The sequence below is a fragment of the Pelodiscus sinensis genome, chromosome 5 (genome assembly GCF_052426305.1).
Source record: "Pelodiscus sinensis isolate ZL-2025 chromosome 5, ASM5242630v1, whole genome shotgun sequence".
Lineage (NCBI taxonomy): Eukaryota > Metazoa > Chordata > Testudines > Trionychidae > Pelodiscus > Pelodiscus sinensis.
Genome location: NC_143056.1, coordinates 30,918,602 through 30,925,108, shown reverse-complemented (window position 1 = coordinate 30,925,108; position 6,507 = coordinate 30,918,602).

Below are 6,507 nucleotides of genomic sequence, written 5' to 3'. Positions count from 1 at the left end.
AATTTGTCCAAATGATCATTCTGAAACATCAACTAATATGGTCAGCATAGAAAACCCATATTTTTCCTCTGATCTTGCTCTTTTATCCCTAGCTGTTACTAATAGATCAGTTCTCTTGGGCATTATTTGAAACAAAAAGTATTTCACTGATGCTACATATTTAAAGTTTCTAAATCTTAACAGCAAAAAAATCCAACTGTACTTAAATGTGAGTCTGTGGCAATTACATCTATTAGTTCACCATAGATATGACATTTGTGCTGCAGTAAACAACATGTGCAAGTCATTTTTTCTTTTAAATAAAAGCTAGCAGCTGTTCTAATTTTTTTATTCTGCATTATTGATTGCCAATTTACATGTATCATTTTTATTGTTAGCTTTTAAACTTTGTAATGCTGCACATAAATTAAAAAGTATATATATTTATATAGTGCAATGTAGTAAACCACAAATACTACAAGCTGTAGATTTTCACCTTACAAATATTTAAAACAATGAAAGCTAATAAAGATTTTACTAACTAGTAGGTTTGGCAAAATAAGTTTCGTGCTATAAAGATGGATCAAAATATGACAAAATCTCTTAAAATTTTTAAAGCCCTCTTGCTGGCACAGTGTCTCACATATATGTACGGATTTAAATGTCTCTATTTGCTTTTGATATTTAGGAATTTCCAAAGAGTGCATTTTGATGAAAGGAAGACTTTGAACGTACAAATAAAATTGGGAAGTTAGATTTTTGTTGATCAGAAGGTAAGTCGGGCTTAGCTTTCAAAGTTCTTTTTATAAATACTTCTTTGTACTTCCAAATTTAGGCCCTGATTTAATTAGTGCAATTGATTCTTTAGGTTGTTGTTGTTGCCACAGCAAAGTTTTTCTCTCCACAATGAAATGAAAATTTCCATTTTTCTTAAATAAAAGTTTAATGTTACTTGGGTTAAAGCTTAGTCTTCTCTAGAACTTGGGTTGCCAAGATACCTAGAAAATCACAGCACATAATTAACAAATGTGTATTAAATATATAAAATGAATTATTGCAACTGAAAATTGAAATCTTGAACTTTAAAAGTCATTAAGCAGCAGCTAAGCTTAGGGTTGCCAGATGGTTTAACCAAAAATACCGAACACCGCCTCCCTCCCCGCAAAAAAATAACACCAAGAAAAAAAATTCTGCTGAGAAAAGAAAAAGGGGGAGACCAAAGTTATTGAGCCAAAAAAAAATAATTAAAAAATTAAAAATCAGCATGGCCCCTTTAAGAGGCTTTTTTTTTTTTTTTTTGCCACTGGCCATTTTGTTTTTCTGCTCCAAATACAAGACAAACCCCTGTGGAACCAGGTAAGTGGGGGGAGGAGGATGTCTGGCAGGGAGTCCAGGGGGCCCAGCAGAGGGTTGAGGGGGATCTGGGGTCTGGGCCCAGTTACTGAATGTGTCGTAGCCTTGCCAGGTGTCCAGTATTTTTGCCTCCTGGTGGGGGGAAAATCAGAAAATACCAGACATTATAGGTGTCAGGTACTTTCTGAATTTTTTTACTGGACAGGAGGCAAAAATACTGGACGGTCCAGGTCAATACTGGACACCTAGCAACCCTAGCTGAGCTACATGAAAAACTGGTAGTAGCATAAATTTCAGAACTACAAAATTTCCAAGAAGCTTAAAAACTAGGTTTGACAGAATTCAATTTATTTTAAATGGTGGAAGTTAAAAGCTTTACAGACTTTAAAACATAACTTGTCAACATCATATGTGAAAATACAAATCTTCTTATATAACACATCATACCTAATTTTACTATTGACTTGTTAGTCTGTCTGTAATAAGTCAATTTAGAATTTGAAATCACTGGGGTTTGAGTCTAATAAGTTCTCAAGTAGCACTTTTCTTTCTTTGCCTATCTGTACATTTTGATCATCATTGACAAGGCATTTTATTTTCATTGGGTTTGTGTGTAAACAGCGAAAGAGACATTAACCAACCTTTATCAATATAAAACTAACCCTTCTTCCAAGCCTACTTATATAACATGAGAGAACTACTTTTAAGTTAAATGACATTTTCTTTTGTATTAATAATGCCATTGTACTAATCAATCATTGCTTTATAAATTCTTTAAAGTAGTCTGCCTTGTTACAAATTATTTGTGAAAAGTCTTTGTCAAGTGCATAAATCAGGAAAGTAAATGAGATACACATTAAGAGTTGCCATTTCACTTAGTTTTATCTACCTAAGTTGCTGCCTACAGTTTGTTTATACAGGCAGTCCCCGGGTTACGTACAAGATAGGGACTGTAGGTTTGTTCTTAAGTTGAATTTGTATGTAAGTCGGAACTGGTACATATTGTAGGGGAAACTCTAGCCAAACATTTTTTTTAGTTTTGGATAGCATAGGGAAAGGTTAACTCCCCTCTAATGTTTGTTTTGCTGTCTGTTCCCCTGTTCAGAAGATTTCACATCTATTTCTGTCCGTGACAAACTCAGGACTAAAGGAGTAACTCATCAAATACCAAACAGCTCTGCACCATGCTTTGAGCTAATAGCTTTATTTCCACACACCACCCAGGGTTCTAGGAGGAGGGTCCTTTTTTTGCTAACACAATGAGGCCAGCACTTTGTTTGTTTTGGTGGAGTCTTTGTTTGCCCAGGGAGCCCAGCATGTATAGGGGGAGGAGGGGCGGAGAGGCTGCTTTTGTCTGCTGTTCGGCAGCCTGTTGCTGGCAGGGGGGGAGGGGGCGGGTGTGCAGGCTGCGAGGCCGCGGGGGGGGGGGGGGCAGCGGGCGTGGGGAGGCACTTTTCCTCTGCCCGGCAGCTCTGTGGGACCCCAGTCGGAGCTGGCCCGAGGAGGAGAAGGTGGATTCTAGGACCCAGGTGAGCGAGCCCCGGGGACGCTGCTGCGCTCCGGGAGCCTGGCATGTATAGAGGGGAGGAGGGGCAGAGAGGCTGCTTTTGTCTGCTGTTGGGCAGCCTGTTGCTCAGGGGAGGGGGCAGCCTGTTGCTGGCAGGGGGGGAGGGGCGGGGCGTGCAGGCGGCGAGGCCGCGGGGGGGGGGGGGGCAGCGGGCGTGGGGAGGCACTTTTCCTCTGCCCGGCAGCTCTGCGGGACCCCAGTCGGAGCCGGCCCGAGGAGGAGGAGGAGGATCCTAGGACCCAGGTGAGCGAGCCCCGGGAATGCTGCTGCGCATGTGCGGGAGTTGCCTCACCCCGTTCGTATCTAGGGATCCGACGTAAGTCGGATCCACGTAAGTCCGAGACTGCCTGTACTGTGATAAATGAGTCATGTTTATTTTTATTGAACATTGGTGATAAAACCGTATTGCAGACAGTTGCACAGATGAGTTTTTAATTAGGGCTGTCAATTAGTGGGCATTAACGCCTGCAATTAACGCAGGGCAGAATTAATGAATAAAAAAAATTAACTCGCATTAATCCCAGAAGTCGGCACACCAGCATAAGCTGCTCCAGAGGCCGTCTCTGGTAAGATGCAGTAATGCACACTGCCACCAAAGGGCGCACAGAAAAATTAAGCAGCCAGAAAGGAGGGGAAAAAAAACCTGAAGACTGGTTCCAGCTCCAACAGAGAAGTAAACAAGAAAAGTAAAGATCCTGACACCCATCCTTCTCCCCTCCCAGGTGACCATATTTTTAAAAATAAAGCAGCCTGGGTGGGGGTGGGGGTTGCCTATGCTGTCATTCTCCCCCTACCCCACCAGCAGGGCTCACCCAAGCCACCCTCTTTTTGCTTCCTGGGACTGGGACTGACCCTCCCCACACATCTGATTCTGGGGCTGAGTCCACTGTCCCAAACTCTGCACTGCCCATGGTGGGGTCTAACCCTCCCTCCCCCTGCCCTGGGGCTGACTTGAGCTTGGGAGCTAATCCCCACCCCGAGTCCTATGCCACCTCCAATTGGGGGCTGAGTTCCCCTCCTGAATTCTGCACTGCTCACCACAGAGTCGAGCCCCCTCTGGCCCTGTGCCGCTCACAGCTGGGGCAGAGCTAAAAAAGGACTCTTGAATAGGACACAAATATATTGATTATATAGAAGAATTTAAATACAACTTTCATGATAGAATTTGCACTACAATTCTTTGGAGATGTGAACTGAAGTTATTTTTTAGTGTAAATGTTTTGTAATAAAAAATAAATACAAAGTGAGCACTATACACTTGTATTCTGTGTTGTAACTGAAATCAATGTATTAGAAGATGTAGAAAACATCCAAAAATATTTAAATAGATAGTATTCTTATTTTTTAATTGCATGATTAATCGTGATTAATTTTTTTTAACCACCAGACAGCCCTACTTTTAATGCAAGATATATTTTATTGCATAATGCCTCCAGTTTAACAGAACTACTGTGATACTTCTCTTCATTTGCGTAGCATGGAGTTGAGCAAAGAACCCAAAATGGTGTGATTTAAAATTTTCCCCTTTACAGTGATCTTGGAAAAAAAAGCTGCAGCAAATTAGAATCATGTTGTTCTCCTAAGACAAATTATAAAGAGGCTTATCAGATCAACCTTGGGGAGGATTCACTATGCAGTTCTTCCTGTGGGAATGGAGGTTTGAGGGACATAGTAAAATAAAAAACTTAAAATTGCATCCACTAAAAAAAGCAAAAAGATGTTTCAAGTACTGCACCTGCTCCTATGATCACAATCTTGTTTTTATGCTCACCTTTTTGCTATGTAAAATGTTTCTCCCCTGCCTTACTGTGGGAAAGACCCACACAAATAGCAGGAAAAACTGATTTAACTAATAGACTGTAAATACGGAAACAGATTATGTACGAAGAATCAAAGTAAATAAAAAGGAAAGATCAGAGGAAAACATTTTCACTAATCTTTCAGTAACCACAATCTTGAGCATTGCTTACAATAGTAACAGACAAAACATTCTCAGAAGGAAGTGTGATTAAGTCAACACAGTCCTTTCTGTACACTCTAGTGCAGTGGTCTCCAACGTATAAAGCACACTTTTGCTTTTTGAATTTAAGTCAGTCCAGTATCTACCTCAAACCCGAAAACCCTTGCCCTGCCTCCTTCCCTATGGCCCTGTACCTACACTACCCCTTCTCCCAGGCCCCACCCTGCTCACTCTGTGGAGATGGGGGCATGGAAAGGGAGACACACCCTGACATCAGCATCCCTTTCTTCCACCCTGCACAGCAAGCAGGAGGGCCAGCTCCAAGACAGCAGTGGGGAGAGGGAGAGGCAGCTGAAGACAGCCTCCCAGCCAAACCAGTCAGAATCAGCTGTCAGAAGCTCCAGGATATACCAGTAGATCCCAATCTACTGGTTGGTGACCATTGCACTAGTGGCTAAATACTGGGCTGAACAGTATTATTTCCCAAGGAGGAATGCAGTGGGGGAGCCACAATCTCTAATAGTTACCCACAGACTTCCTAGAACATGATTCGTGTTTCTCTTGGAGAAAGGAAAATGTATTAGGGACTCTGATATTTCCTGACTACCTGTGCTGCCTAGTCAAATCTTCCAAAGGATGAGAAGATTTTGGTGACATTTACCAAGCTATTGAAAAATGGTCGTGATCTAAAGTCAATGGTTCAAACAGGCATTATTTCCTGGTACCTATGAAGCTAACTTGTTTCACTTGTATGCATTTTAAATTTGGTAGAATTTTTACAAATCAAGATGAACATAAGAACATAGGAATGGCTGTACTCGGTCAGACCAAAGGTCCATCCAGCCCAGTACCCTGTTTGCCAACAGTGACAATGCCAGATGTCCCAGAGGGAGTGAATCGAACAGGTAATGATCAAGCGATCTTTCTCCTGCCATCCATCTCCACCCTCTGACAAACAGAGGCTAGGGATGCCATTCCTTACCCATACTGGCTATTAGCCATTTTATGGACTTAACCTCCATGAATTTATCTAGTTCTTTTTAAAACCCTGTTATAGTCCTAGCCTTCACAACCTCCTCAGGCAAGGAGTTCCACAGATGGACTGTGCGCTGTCTGAAGAACTTCCTTTTGTTTTAAACCTGCTGCCCATTAGTTTCATTTGGAGGCCCCTAGTTCTTATATTAAGGGAACAAGTAAATAACTTTTCCTTATTCACCTTCTCCACACCACTCATGATTTTATAGACCTCTATCATACCCCCCTTTAGTCTCCTCTTTTCCAAGCTGAGAAGTCCCAGTCTCTTTAATCTCTCCTCATATGGGACCCATTCCAAACCCCTAATCATTTTAGTTGCCCTTCTCTGAACCTTTTCTAATGCCAGTATATCTTTTTTGAGATGACACCACATCTGTATGCAGTATTCAAGATGTGGGCGTACCATGGATTTATATAAGGGCAATAAGATATTCTCTGTCTTATTCTCTATCCCTTTTTTAATGATTCCTAACATCCTGTTTGCTTTTTTGACTGCCGCTACACACTGCGTGGATGTCTTCAGAGAACTGTCCACGATGACTCCGAGATCTCTTTCCTGATTAGTTGTAGCTAAATTAGCCCCATCATATTATATGTATAGTTGGGGTTATTT